The sequence below is a fragment of the Patagioenas fasciata genome, chromosome 34, assembly GCF_037038585.1.
Source record: "Patagioenas fasciata isolate bPatFas1 chromosome 34, bPatFas1.hap1, whole genome shotgun sequence".
Taxonomy (NCBI): domain Eukaryota; kingdom Metazoa; phylum Chordata; class Aves; order Columbiformes; family Columbidae; genus Patagioenas; species Patagioenas fasciata.
Window position 1 is genome coordinate 2242281 of NC_092553.1, and position 15527 is coordinate 2257807.

General features: G+C 52.9%; 1 pseudogene; it reads left to right on the top strand.

Moving 5' to 3' along the window:
* The first annotated feature begins 9728 nt into the window (after positions 1-9728).
* The window catches only part of LOC136115891 (dynein axonemal heavy chain 9-like), a 91226-nt pseudogene continuing 85427 nt past the window's right edge, over positions 9729-15527 (top strand).

Sequence of the window (15527 nt, forward strand, 5' to 3'; positions counted from 1 at the left end):
GTGGAAGCTTGCACACGGGTACCAATTATGCAACAGGAGGTAGAAAAAGCAAAAATACATGCTCAAGCCCACGCTGCGGCCTTGGCTGCAGCACTTAAGCCTGCAATGAAAGGTCGAAGCCCTTCTTCTCGCGGCCTAGCATGTTTTACTTGTGGACAAACAGGACATATTAGAAGAAATTGCCCTCAGTATACTCGGAGAGGGGGACCTAGTAATGGCACTAGTCAGTCACCAGCCCCTCTCAATAATTTGCGCTTTGATGGCACGTGCAGTCGGTGTGATAAGTATGGACACCGAGTAGTGGAGTGTCGATCAAGATTTAAAAAAGATGGGACACCGCTGCCGGGAAACGGGAGGACCAGCGCCAGGGGCTGGGGCGCGATGACACCACAATACCAGCCGAGAGGGGGAACAGCCATGGTTGCTTGTCCGAGCTCAGGGCAGCAACCTCAGGAAGCGCAGGCGTCGATCTGGCCGTGGGAACAGATGTCACAATAACAGACCGGTCTGTACATGTAGTTCCATCTACAGTAACAGGGCCCCTAGGGTATGGATTGAGTGCACTTTTAATAGGTCGTTCTTCTGCTTCAAGACAGGGGTTGTTTGTTTTGCCAGGATTAATAGACTCTGATTATGTTGGACCCATAGGTATTATGTTGCAAGTCTTAACACCCCCTGTGACTATTAAACAGGGGACCCGTATAGCACAATTGGTACCTTTTAAAGCATGTGTTCCAAAGGCTTTAAATACAGAAAGAGGTCAGAAAGGTTTTGGTTCTACTGGAGCCCCTGTGGTTGCTTTCACGGAAAAACTGACTTTGGACAAACCATCTAGGGTAGTTTCCATTATTGGGCCTGGCAGTGAGATTAAGAGGAAAAGAATGCTTTTAGATTCAGGCGCAGATGTGACGATTATCCCTCGCACTGACTGGCCTTTGTGTTGGCCTTTAGAAGCAGTAAATACCATGGTAGTGGGGATAGGGGGGGCCACTCCCACCCACATCAGCACACATATGGTTAAGATAAGGGAGGAGGGCGAGGGCTTAGAGGCATGGGTACGACCTTATGTTCTAAACACAACAATTGCATTATTGGGAAGGGATGTGATGTCTCAGTGGGGAATAGTTATGCAGTCACCTTTTTAATAATGGCCATTGCAGCGAGCGACACCCGGCCATGTATGAAGCTGAGTTGGGAAACAAATGATCCTGTCTGGGTGGATCAATGGCCATTACCAAAAGAAAAGCTCGCACATTTAGAGGAGCTGGTTGAAGAGCAACTCAGTCTCGGACATTTGGTCCCTTCCACCAGCCCGTGGAATACACCTGTTTTTACTATCCAGAAGAAATCAGGGAAGTGGCGTTTGTTACAGGACCTCAGGGCAATTAATGCAGTAATGAAAGATATGGGGGCACTACAACCAGGTCTTCCTACCCCAACCATGCTTCCAAAAGATTGGGATATAACTGTCATTGATCTGAAGGATTGTTTTTTCACGATTCCTTTACACCCAGAGGATTGTGAAAAATTTGCCTTTACTGTTCCAGTGCTTAATCATCAAGCTCCCACAAAAAGATATCATTGGGTAGTGCTACCTCAGGGAATGAAAAATTCTCCTACTATTTGCCAATGGTATGTAGATTTGGCTTTAAAATCATTCAGGCAACAACACCCTCAGATGATCATCTATCATTATATGGATGATATCCTTTTGTGCAATAAAGAGAAAATTAGTAAGGACATAATAACTCAGTTGACAAAGCAATTAGGTCAATGGGGTCTGGTTGTGGCACCAGAAAAGGTACAGCAAACCGCACCATGGAAATATTTAGGATATGAACTAACTCAGGCCATGATTAGACCTCAGAAGCTTACTGTGAAAGCAAAGATAGCAACCCTTCACGATGCAATGAAGTTAGTAGGGGACTTACAGTGGATAAGAAATGTTGTGGGTATTACAAATACAGATTTGCAACCGCTGTTTAGTCTCCTCCGTGGGGGACGAGACCCCCAAGAACCACGGTGCCTCACACCAGAAGCACAGAAAGCGCTTGAGCAGATTGCAAGAAAAGTTTCACAGAATACTGCTCAGCGGGTAAGATCAGAATTGCCTGTTACTCTCTATGTCTATAATACCAATAAGGAAGTGGCAGGACTTTTGGCCCAGTGGAGCACGGAAGAAAAGGATCCATTGGTAATATTAGAATGGATATTTTTAAACAGCCAAAAACAAAAAACCATCATTCAGAGGTGGGAAGCCATTGCCCAAGTGATAGTGAAAGGACTAAGCAGATTTCTGACATTGTCTGGACTATATGTTGCTAAAATTGTGATCCCTATTTCCCTCAATTTGTTTGAACAGATCCTTCTCAAACATGACGATCTTGCCTCAGCTCTTGCCCGGATTCCGGTGCAGGTGGACAATCATTATCCACCACATCCTATATTTAAGACCAACCTCCCCTTAGAGCCTATGTCAATTGTTAGTGAGCATCCACTAGATGCTATAACCATTTTCACAGATGCGAGTAGTCGCTCATGCAAAGGAGGCTTTGTATGGTTTGAGAATGGTCAGTGGCATTCACAGATTGTCATAGCTGAAGGATCGGTTCAAATTTTAGAATTGCGAGCGGTGACAGCAGCATTGCAAAAATGGCATAACTCTCCAGTTAATCTGGTAACAGATTCTCTTTATGTTGTGGGAATTGTACAAAGAATACATAGAGCACTTTTGCAGCGAGTTTCCAATTCCTTATTGTTTGAAGCATTGTTAGATTTGTGGAACGTATTAGATTATAGGACAGCACCAGTATTTATCATGCATATAAAAAGCCATACTAACATACCAGGTGGTCTAGTAGAGGGAAACAGCACCATAGACAAACTTGTGGCAGTAGCAGATATACCCCCTTTTGAACAAGCCAGACAAGCTCACGAATTCTTTCATCAATCCTCAGCAGCACTCCGAAGGCAGTTTACAATTACAAAGGAACAAGCTCGAGCCATTATCGCAGCTTGTCCTGATTGTGCCCGCATAGTCCCTCTCCAACAAAAGGGAGTAAATCCTCGGGGCTTGCAGCCAGATCAGTTATGGCAAACTGATATTACTGAATTTGCACCATTTGGCAGACAAAAGTACATTCATGTCTCCATAGATACCTGTTCAGGACTGCTGTGGGCTACAGCCTTGACCTCAGCAAATGCAAAGGCAGTAAAACGTCATTTACTACAAGCTTTTGCTGTCATGGGTGTCCCTACACAAATCAAAACAGATAATGGTCCTGCATACCGCTCTGACAGACTTGCAGCCTTCCTCACCCAGTGGAAGGTACAACACCTGTTTGGAATCCCTTATAATTCTACTGGCCAAGCAATTATTGAGCGTGCACACCGTACATTAAAAATCTCTTGTCTGTTTTGAAAAAACAAGGGGGAATTGGTGTGAGCCCAGAAGAGGTATTGATGAAGGCATTGTATGTGCTGAACTGGCTTAATCCTAAAAGTGAAACTGAAATGGAACCGGTTGTTATGCACCATATCAAAAATGTCAAAGATTTTTCCGAAAATGTGCCTAAGGTTAGTGTGTTTAATCCGACAACACAACAATGGGAAGGTCCTATGTCACTAATAACCTGGGGAAGGGGATATGCTTGTGTTTCTACAGGTAACCACAAAAATTCATGGATCCCAGCAAAGTGGGTGAGACCTTGGCTAGCTAACAGAGAAGAAACCGATTGCAGTGATGACAACCCTTAACCTCAGACATGTTATCGCTTTAAGCAATGAATGTAGCCAATGTTGAGAATACCACTTTGTAAAACAGAGCAGCAATTAATTTTTTGTTATTGGACATGTTCACAGTTATGAAGAGTTTGATTGTATGTGTTGTTTGAACTTAAAAGTTAAAAAGATAGAAGATTTGCAGAACAAGAAAATAACAGAAGATATTGGGTTTTTTGGGTGAATGCCTTGTTTGGTTAAAAGGAATATTGAAAACAGGTTTGTTCTTGTTAATTGTAATTGTATTAGCCTTAATGTTCTTACCCTGTATTTCACACTGTATTTAAAGCATGATATGGCGTATTGTTAATATTAAATAAAAGAGGGGGAGATGTAGTGGCAGAGCCCCCCCCGCCCCAGGGGGATGGGGTTGTCGCCAGCCTGGCTGAGAGGTGAAGCCAGAGACAAAAGAGACTAAAGGAGCACCATTAGAATGTAATAATGAGTGAGCAATCGCCGGACACATGCGTGCAGAGCGCGTGGACAGCACATGCAGCCTATCATGTTATTGTATAACACGAGTTACAACCAATCACGTTGTTGTAAGGCGCGTGGACAGGGCAGCTTTGCTATAAAGCCAGCCCGGTCCGACAATAAAGCGAACTCTGTGAACATCATATTGGTGTGTCAGGTTCCGTGGCTCGCATGGATAAAGCAACACCTGGGCAGTGCCAGGCGGTGTGAGCAGGACAGAGCTGAGCACACAGCGGGTGGGACGGGGTCTGTGACACGGACAGGGAGCAGACCCAGGGACAGAGACACAGCTGCAGGAGCACAGCCATGGGCAGGAAGAGTTAACTGCTACCAGAAATGCTGGGGACAGGATTTAGGAACCTCTCTCACATCCCCTGCAGTGCAGACACATTTCCCAGTGCAACCCCTGATCTCCTCTCCTCTCCATCAGAGCCTCTGCCCCGAAGCCATGGGGTCCAGGTCCTGAGTCTCCACCTCAGCAGCTGGACCTCCAGGGGAAGGGTTCCTGGAACGTGAAACACAAAAAAGGTGCTAAAAGTACTTGCTCTACAGTGTCATTTCATGAGTGGCAGCAGCACAGTCGGGTAAGGAGAAGGTTCCACAGCATGCCCGTCTGCCTTTCTGTCCTTGCTTTATTTCTCAGAAGCACTGCAGTGTTCTTCCCTGTTTCTCCACCTGTTCCTGGAGCTCTTGCTCTCTGGGGTTGGGGTGGGACATGCAGCTGAAATATTCCCATGGTATGCATGGTCTTAGGAGCAAAGCACCGTGACTCAGCCTAAGTAGATCTGCTGCTTATTCTTTTGTACTGCCAGCAGATTGTGGAAGTAGAGTATAAAACCCATCCTTATGGAGAGATCTTTGCATTTTAGGCTTAGTCTAAGTAAGTGGGACCGGCGGGCAAGGACTGAACCGGAACGGCGGGGCGGTTGGTCCTACGCAGGGACAGGAGCTGGACGCGACCGAGCGAGCCTCTCGCGGGTGGCTGCGGGACAGTGTACGCGACTCTACGAGTCGAGCTTTTCGACCCTCGCGATCCGTGCACACGCTCGGCGAGTCCGTGTCTGGAGTTTCGGGGCTCGCGCGTGGCGTGGGGATGCGGGTTTCGTGGCGGTGTTTTTTTTTTTTTTGGTGGGGGTTTATTTCGGCAGGGGCGGCGGGGTCGTGGTGGTGTCGTCGTGCCCCCCACCCGCACCTGCCGCCGCCGTATAATTTCACTTCGTGTTCCGGCTCAGACTGCACGGCGAGCACAAACACCCCCCCCCCCCCGCCCGCACCCCAAAGCGCGGTCTCTCCCGCCCTCGCCTTGCCCCCCGCCCCCTCCGGCCCACCCGCGGGAAGGGCCGGAGGGGGTCGGCAACTGCGCGCGCCGCGCATGCGCGCTCTCCCCGCCGCCCGGCAACCGGCCCCCTGCCCCCCGCCAGGTGCCCAACGGTCAGTCGCTCGGAGTCAAGCCCGTCGGGCGGGCGGTCGCGGGGAGGCCAGCGCGGGAGCGTCTTGCCGATCGGCCGAGGAACCCCGCGCGCGGGTAGGCAGGGAGGCAGGCGGGCCGGGACGGGGAGACGGGGACGGGGACGCGGTGTCTCTATGCCTCCCCGGGGGGAGGCAAAGCCGCTGGCGGGGTCGGTTTCTTCTTCAGCCCGCGGCCGGGGCGGGCAGCGGGCCGAGGGACCGAGCGAGCGAGCCACCGAGGAAGAAGCGCGGGAGGCGGCAGCACGGGCAGGTGAGGGGGTTAGGCCTCCGACAGCGGGGCTGAGAAACCGCGGGACGCCCGCGTGCCCCCCCCGCCCCCGTCCACCCCCCCCGCCGTCCACCCCCCCCGCCGTCCACCCCCCCCGCCGTCCACCCCCCCCGCCGTCCACCCCCGTCCACCCCGGGCACGGAGCCGGCAGGGACGCCCCGGCTTCCCGGGGGGGAGGCGAACTCGCTGGCGAAAGGCCGGGGCGGGGGGTGGGGAGGAACTCTGGGCGGGGATGGGCGGCCGGGCTCGCTGCGGCGGACTGGGGCGGGCAGGCGGTGGTTGGGGCCGGGGAAGGCCGCCGCCTGTGCTCTCATTGCCCCTCCTGGTACAGTGTTATTTGGAGCACAGAGTTTAGGGGATGGACAGTGAGCAATGAACGGTTATAGAGTTGCAAAGAAAAATGACCCTATCTAAAGGACAGTCTCTCCCAGGATGTGAGTCTCTGCAGTGCAACCCTTTGCTAATTGCAAAACAGAGAGCAGATGATTCAGTAAGTGGGGTTTATGGATCACAAATAGACATTAGTAGAAAAGATGCCCTGGGAAGGTTCAAAATATATGGAGGTACAAATGCCTGGGTAGAATGGATCAAATATATGGTGCAAAGCCTAAACGAGCAATTGCTATGCCTGTGCGGCAGGAAGGCCTGTGGCCCAAGTGGTACCCTTCCCTCTGGGGTGGAGCGAAGATTGACAGGGGATGGAGTGCGTCTTAGCCTTATGCCAAGACTCTACGGCATGGAGAAATAAGTCGTGTCATACTCTCTCCCTCCTGTTTCCAGCTTTGCAGGGAAAAATATCAAAATCCCCCTGGCATTTTCAGGAATAATTGAAAATCATACTGCCTGTCTCTCACGACGCGGCAGGAATGATACCAAGTTCCTAGGAACATGAGTAGGTGTGCAGAGACACGGGAAGTTGGTCCTCATATGTCCTCAAATGCTTCTTGAGTGGATCTTTGGTGGTACTGTGGGAAGATGACACTTCATTCCATTTTATCCCCCACTGGGAAGGTACCTGTGACGTCGTACAATTGGAAATTCCTTTTACCCTGGCATTTGAACGCTGTGATCCATCAGGGCAACAGAAAAAGGAGTTGAGGGCTTTCCTCTGATGACAGGGTTTATTTCAATTAGATTGGGGTCCCCAGAGGAGTCCCCAAGGAACACAAAGCAAGAAGTCAAGGTAGCTGCGGGTTCTGAGTCCTTTTTGTTTTGGTAGGTAACTACAAACAAGAATGTAGACGGGATAAATAACATTTATTTATAAGTTATACTAGACAAGCAGTTAAATGAATCACCAAACAATTAGATGCTACTAGTAGAATGGCATGGGAAAATAACATGGTCCCAGATAGGATGTTGGCAGAAAAAGGTGATATATGTCTAACCACAGCTTCAGCAGAAGAATTGGCTGAGAATTCAGGTGTAGATAGTCCACTCATGGGATTGTTAGAATCTTGGTTTGGAATATTGAGAGAAATTACTTCTTTAATCGAAGTAACAGAAGCACTGATTTCTATAGCATGCTACATCATTGCGTGTCTGCGAGGACTTGTTCAACACCTTATTGGACAGCTCTATCAAAGCAAGTGCCTTTAGGGCCACTGCCATGCTCAGATAAAATGATCCTGCTAAAAGAACAAGAAGAAAGAAAGAACAGCAAATGCATAACTCCAGAAGAAAAACGTGAAATCGTGTTGTCTAGGCTTGAAGCCACCTATACAACTGTATCATAAGAAAATGCAAAACCTCCTCCATTTCAGTCCTGCAGCTCAGCACTAGTTTTTCCTCTTCCCTCCCTTTGTCCTGCTCCCTTTGCTTTCTCCCTTTGTTCCATATCCTTCTGCACAAAACCACCGTGACTCAGCCTTAGTAGATCTGCCGCTTATTCTTTTGTAGTGCCAGCAGATTGTGGAAGTAGAGTATAAAACCCATCCTTATGGAGAGATCTTTGCATTTTAGGCTTAGTCTAAGTGTCTCAAGTAGCCGGGGTTTTTGTTTGGGCCTAATCCATCAGGTCTGATGGCTTCCCTGCTCGTCTCCAGATGTATGTGGTAGAAAATATAAAGCAAGGAAACGTCCTTTGGCCCAGCCTTGCCTTATTTCCTTCTCATCCTGTTCTCTGTCCCAGCCTCTCTCACTGACCCCTCGTTTGGCTGCATGTCTCTTCTTTCCTCTCTCCTTTTCTCAAACTCTCCTGCTTCCTGGCTTTTGTCTTTCCATTCCTCCATTTCCGTCCTGCAGCCCGGCACTAGATTTTCCTCTTCCCTCCCTTTGGCTTGCTCCCTTCGCTTTCTCCCTTTGTTCCATATCCTTCTTTCCGACTTGTCTCTTGGAGACTTTTGGCCACGCTGGACCCAAGTCTGGGCATGTTTTGGAAACTTTTCCGAGGCCTCGCTGCTGACAGGGGGGACAGCAGGCAGTGACAGGCCCGGGGCTGACAGGCTCCCCCTCCCCTAGGGGGCGCTCGGCTGCCACACCCAGCTGACATAGAACCTTTGTCACAATGCCCGCTACCGTGGGGAGGATGCGGGCACTCTGCGGGTGACAGGGACACAGCAGGACTTGGTGTCAGCTCAGCAATTTCTGAGTTCCCCAAAGAAGCTGAACTCTGCAAATTGCTGCTGTTGTTCTTGAAATGATGTCATCAGGTGGGTGTTTTGGTGTAATACACTGAAAACCAGAGCAGAAGTGCTGAAATATTCCCATGGTATGCATGGTCTCTGCACCAAACCACCATGACTCAACCTAAGTAGATCTGCCGCTTATTCTTTTGTACTTCCAGCAGATTGTGGAAGTAGAGTATAAAAACCATCCTTATGGAGAGATCTGTGCATTTTAGGCTTACTCTAAGTAAGCGGGACTGGCGGGCAAGGACTGAACCGGACCGGACCGCACCGGACCGCACCGGCGGGGCTCGGACGGACCCGGCGTCCGGCCGCGCTCGCGAGAGGGTCGACCTGCCGGGGCAGGAGGGCTGAGCGTCCTGCTGCTTTTTACGCGGCCCCCCGGCAAGTTCTCGAGGTTGAAGGGCGTGCGATACGCTGGTCGCCCCGTCCCTCTTGTCCCGACCCTAGGGTTCGGCGCCGACGTGGTGTTTTTCCTCTCCGCTGCTGAGGAGCAACGACAGAACCCGGGGGAGGGAGGGAAAGGCGGGAACAAGGAGCCGGGGGACGTTGAGGTCGGACGGTCGGAAATCACTCACACACACACACACACACACACACACACACACACACACACACACACGCACACACACACACACACACACACACAGAGCACCGCCACGGGCCCCGGCGGAGAGGCGGTCACGGCCCCGAGCCCGTCCTGCTCTTCGAGAAGCGGCTGGATGACGGAGGCTGGGAACGGCGGGGCGGTTGGTCCTACGCAGGGACAGGAGCTGGACGCGACCGAGCGAGCCTCTCGCGGGTGGCTGCGGGACAGTGTACGCGACTCTACGAGTCGAGCTTTTCGACCCTCGCGATCCGTGCACACGCTCGGCGAGTCCGTGTCTGGAGTTTCGGGGCTCGCGCGTGGCGTGGGGATGCGGGTTTCGTAGCGGTGGTTTTTTTTTTTTTTGGTGGGGGTTTATTTCGGCAGGGGCGGCGGGGTCGTGGTGGTGTCGTCGTGCCCCCCACCCGCACCTGCCGCCGCCGTATAATTTCACTTCGTGTTCCGGCTCAGACTGCACGGCGAGCACAAACACCCCCCCCCCCGCCCGCACCCCAAAGCGCGGTCTCTCCCGCCCTCGCCTTGCCCCCCGCCCCCTCCGGCCCACCCGCGGGAAGGGCCGGAGGGGGTCGGCAACTGCGCGCGCCGCGCATGCGCGCTCTCCCCGCCGCCCGGCAACCGGCCCCCTGCCCCCCGCCAGGTGCCCAACGGTCAGTCGCTCGGAGTCAAGCCCGTCGGGCGGGCGGTCGCGGGGAGGCCAGCGCGGGAGCGTCTTGCCGATCGGCCGAGGAACCCCGCGCGCGGGTAGGCAGGGAGGCAGGCGGGCCGGGACGCGGAGACGGGGACGGGGACGCGGTGTCTCTATGCCTCCCCGGGGGGAGGCAAAGCCGCTGGCGGGGTCGGTTTCTTCTTCAGCCCGCGGCCGGGGCGGGCAGCGGGCCGAGGGACCGAGCGAGCGAGCCACCGAGGAAGAAGCGCGGGAGGCGGCAGCACGGGCAGGTGAGGGGGTTAGGCCTCCGACAGCGGGGCTGAGAAACCGCGGGACGCCCGCGTGCCCCCCCCGCCCCCGTCCACCCCCCCCGCCCCCGTCCACCCCCCCCGCCCCCGTCCACCCCCCCCGCCGTCCACCCCCGTCCACCCCGGGCACGGAGCCGGCAGGGACGCCCCGGCTTCCCGGGGGGGAGGCGAACTCGCTGGCGAAAGGCCGGGGCGGGGGGTGGGGAGGAACTCTGGGCGGGGATGGGCGGCCGGGCTCGCTGCGGCGGACTGGGGCGGGCAGGCGGTGGTTGGGGCCGGGGAATGCCGCCGCCTGTGCTCTCATTGCCCCTCCTGGTACAGTGTTATTTGGAGCACAGAGTTTAGGGGATGGACAGTGAGCAATGAACGGTTATAGAGTTGCAAAGAAAAATGACCCTATCTAAAGGACAGTCTCTCCCAGGATGTGAGTCTCTGCAGTGCAACCCTTTGCTAATTGCAAGGCAGAGAGCAGATGGTTCAGTAAGTGGGGTTTATGGATCACAAATAGACATTAGTAGAAAAGATGCCCTGGGAAGGTTCAAAATATATGGAGGTACAAATGCCTGGGTAGAATGGATCAAATATATGGTGCAAAGCCTAAACGAGCAATTGCTATGCCTGTGCGGCAGGAAGGCCTGTGGCCCAAGTGGTACCCTTCCCTCTGGGGTGGAGCGAAGATTGACAGGGGATGGAGTGCGTCTTAGCCTTATGCCAAGACTCTACGGCATGGAGAAATAAGTCGTGTCATACTCTCTCCCTCCTGTTTCCAGCTTTGCAGGGGAAAATATCAAAATTCCCCTGGCATTTTCAGGAATAATTGGAAATCATACTACCTGTCTCTCACGACGCGGCAGGAATGATACCAAGTTCCTAGGAACATGAGTAGGTGTGCAGAGACACGGGAAGTTGGTCCTCATATGTCCTCAAATGCTTCTTGAGTGGATCTTTGGTGGTACTGTGGGAAGATGACACTTCATTCCATTTTATCCCCCACTGGGAAGGTACCTGTGACGTCGTACAATTGGAAATTCCTTTTACCCTGGCATTTGAACCCTGTGATCCATCAGGGCAACAGAAAAAGGAGTTGAGGGCTTTCCTCTGATGACAGGGTTTATTTCAATTAGATTGGGGTCCCCAGAGGAGTCCCCAAGGAACACAAAGCAAGAAGTCAAGTTAGCTGCGGGTTCTGAGTCCTTTTTGTTTTGGTAGGTAACTACAAACAAGAATGTAGACGGGATAGATAACATTTATTTATAAGTTATACTAGACAAGCAGTTAAATGAATCACCAAGCAATTAGATGCTACTAGTAGAATGGCATGGGAAAATAACATGGTCCCAGATACGATGTTGGCAGAAAAAGGTGATATATGTCTAACCACAGCTTCAGCAGAAGAATTGGCTGAGAATTCAGGTGTAGATAGTCCACTCATGGGATTGTTAGAATCTTGGTTTGGAATATTGAGAGAAATTACTTCTTTAATCGAAGTAACAGAAGCACTGATTTCTATAGCATGCTACATCATTGCGTGTCTGCGAGGACTTGTTCAACACCTTATTGAGACAGCTCTATCAAAGCAAGTGCCTTTAGGGCCACTGCCATGCTCAGATAAAATGATCCTGCTAAAAGAAGGGGGGTGGTGCTGGCAGTGTGGGACAACAGCCTGTGTGCTTCAGGGTGGGGGCAGCGGCTGGTTCTGTAGTTAACAAAACAAGAAAAAGGCCCCTCCCGTCATGGGGTTGAAGTTTCTTCTGTCCAGGTTTTCATTAGTGTTGCCCCCATATCTACCAAAAATTCTACTTGTTTGTTCTTTTGGGTTTCTTCTTCCCAATGCGGGAAGCACCACCCAGGCTGGTCCCCCAGAAGGACCAAAAGGTGACTGTGAAAAACAGAGTTTTCCAGGTTGCGCCCGGGTTACCCTCCGTGGTGTTTCGCAGGCTTTCTTCACTCTAGAATGGCGAATCCAGGCATTCTGTTCTCTGATATTGGTAGCAGTCAGGGGGTCTTGAAATGGACCTTCCTGTTATGGTTTCAAAGTTTTCTGCAAAAGACTTCACATACTCGTCAGTAAAATGTGGCCCTCAATCAGAGGATCTAACAGCTGGGCCTCCAAGCCTTGGTATTATTTTGTGTATCAGTGTTGTAGTCACCTCCTAAGCTTTTGCTGTCCTGGTAGGGAACGCTTCTGGCCAACCTGAAAAAACATCAGTTAATACCAACAAATATCGGTACCCCCCTTTTCCTGGGAGTTCTGAACAATCAGTTTGCCATTGTGGTCCAGGCCCATTCCCTTTCCCCATTTGACCCATTTCTAGCTTGGGCATATTTTTGGGATTAGTCTGGAGGCAAAGATCACACCGCTGTCACCTCTTCCACAGTGACAGACAAATCTCTAGCTCCTGTCTCCCTAATCAAATGTTTGCGTAGTGGTTCTAGTCCCCAAGGCCCCTTCTTCTGCTCTTCCCTTCCTAAAGGCCAAACCAGGTGGGAGAAAGCCCCACTGTGTTTGCTTTTTCAGGAGAAAAATAAGTGCTAAAAAGCCACTTTGGGGGTGCCCAGGTGGATCCAGTGGTATCCAGACCCCCCCCAGAGGGAGCATCCCCCAGCACCCCCAAGTCCTTCGCAGGGCTGCTCTCAGGCCCTCCATCCCCAGCTTGTGTTGATAGCCGTGGTTGCCCGGGGCAGCTGCGTCTCCCAGGCGAGCTGGGTCCCGCCCCGGCCCGCCCCCGGCTCCTCGCAGTGTCCCTTCCCCCGGGCAACGCGGCTCTTCCCCGCCAACACCCGCCGGTGCCGGCCGGATGGAGCAGGCGGTGGAGCCGGTGCCCGGCGCCGAGCGGCTGTGCCGGTGCGCGGCGCGGGGGCTGGGGGTGCCGGCGGAGCGCTGGGAGCGCTGGGCAGGCGGGGAGGCGGCGGGGCCGCTGCTGCGGAGCTTCCTGGCGGGGCCGGCGGGGCCGGCGCTGCTGCTCTGGCGGGGCCCGGCCGGGGAGCTGGAGCTGGGGCCGCCCCCGCCGCCCGCCGCAAGGGGCTGTTCTTCCTGCGGGCCCCCGGCGCCGGCCCCGGGGAGCTGCTCTGCGGGGACCTGCCCGCCGATGCCCTGCGGCACTTTGCCGCCCTCGTGGAGGAGGTGAGGATGAGGGGCCACGGGGGCAGGCTCAACATGAGGAGAAATTTGTTTGCTGGGAGGTGCCAGAGCCTGGCCCAGGCTGCCCAGGGCGGGTGTGGAGTCTCCTTCTCTGAGACATTGAAACTCGCCTGGACCCACCTGTGTGATCTGCTCTGTGACCCTGCGTGAGCAGGGCTTGGACTGGGGGATCTGCAGAGATCCCTTCAACCTAACCAGGCTGGGATCCTGTGAGGCCTGGGCAGCCCCGGAGGTGCAGAGGGAGCCCTGGCACCCATGAGTACCGGGTGCCCCTCGCACATGGCAGCGGGGAAGGTGTCCCCTCCTACAGACAGGCTCCTTGGCCTCCCTCCCTTCTCTGCTGATGCACTTGTACCCTTAACTCTGCCCTTTGCAGTACCATGGACGGCTTTAGAACTCATATAAACCACCTGAATGCTGATCCACATCAGCTCTGTCTATCAGTGGGGTCCTTGTGGGACTGATGTACCCACAGGTGCTGGAGGGGACATCTGCAGGTCACCTACTCCAAACCCCTGCTCAAGCAGGGCCATCCAGAGCCAGTTGCCCAGGGCCATGTCCAGGTAGCTCTTCATTATCTCTAAGGATGGAGACTTCACAACCTCTTTGAGCAACCTGGGCCAGTGCTCGATTACTCTCATAGTGAAAAAGTGTTTTGTGATGTTCAGGAGCCTCCTGTAGCTCAGTGTCGGGTTATCTCAGGTGGGCTGATGTTTTCTTAAAGAGATCGTCAAGAGGTTCGAGTGCTTTTGCTTTGCTGTGTTATTAGCCTGAACTAGACAATGTTGTTTCGGTTTATTCCTGATGGCTCCTCACCTGGAGAAGTCTCAGGAATGAGGCTGTAATGGGAAAGCAGAGGAGCTGCTGGATTTGAGAAGCTCTGATCATGATGTTTGGTATATTAAGATGGTGACTGATAGATTGGATTCCCAAGAGCAGGCTGCCAGACTGGTTATCCTGGTTTTGTGAGAAAACACATGATTTATACGGGGAGCTTTTGTTTTGATGAGCCCCGTGGTCTTGCGAAGTCTGCACAAACAGTGGTTTTGCATCACGGCTGGCCAATAGCATTGCAAGCACCGTCTGCTATGGGTAGATGGTGGGGTAGGAACACTTTGGCAGATCCTGTTAAATCCTGTTTTCTGAATGCCTTTGGGAGCCGGGATTGTGCGTCCCAGCTGCGTGTTTGCAGGCTTTGCTCTCCCCTGTGCAGACATGCAGTATTTCTGCAGGGAGCAGATTGTGCCTGGTTTTCATCCTATTTTCCTCTCAAGCTTCACTTGAAGGCAAAAGCAGCGGTGGTGCTGGGTCAGGCAGATGGGGTGGGTCTGCGTGAAGGTGAAAAAGGTCTTGAATTTCCTGGGGTTGGGGTCGTGTGTTCCTCTGCCCACACTTTGTCTTTATTCAGTGAGGGGTCACAGCTGGTGACCTTGTCCACTTGTTGCTTCACTCCTGCGGTGCCGAAGGGAACACACCTGCTCTGTGGGCTGGGGCTTCATCCTGAGTCCAGTTATCATTTTAACAGTCAGAAAGAAAATGAACGGCTATCATTTGCCTGGTTACAACATCACTGGCATTAGCAGTCCACATGCTTTAAGTAATAGAGACACATCTTGCTAATAATGCAGCTAAAACTGCTGAAGGTGAACTCGTCAGCACCTGCCCGTGTGTTCCCTGGGGTTGTGCTCCCCCTTCCCACGGCTCCCTGGGCACGAAGGTGGCTGGTCGGGTCTTCTTCGGGTCTACAGAGCCAGCCACAGTTCCAAAGAGTCTTCAGCATCCTGGGACAGCACCATGGAGGTGCTGAGCTGCTTTATTCCGTTTCAATTTTATGTCCATTTGCAGCTATTTTTATGCCTTTAGTCACCTCCCCCCCCTCCCCTACCCCCACCCTGAGTCCAGTAACACAAAGGGCTGTTGTTTGTCACTAGGGACAACCTGGCTTTGTTAGGCTGTTGCCACAGGCTGGTCCCAGTGCAGAGCCAGCCAGGATAGGTGACAGACACGGTGTTGCTGTCACAGCTCAAACAAGCCAAAAGCAGCTCAAATCTGGGCAAACCCCGACCAGCCCCACAACCCCATGCTGCCGGGTCAGTAAAAGTGCTGATAAAGGCAAAGCTCCTGTTTGGTGGGCTGCAGCTGGGACCTGGGGGACCCTCACCACCAGTGTATCCCAGGGGGTACCAGCAGACCTTCCCTTGCAGC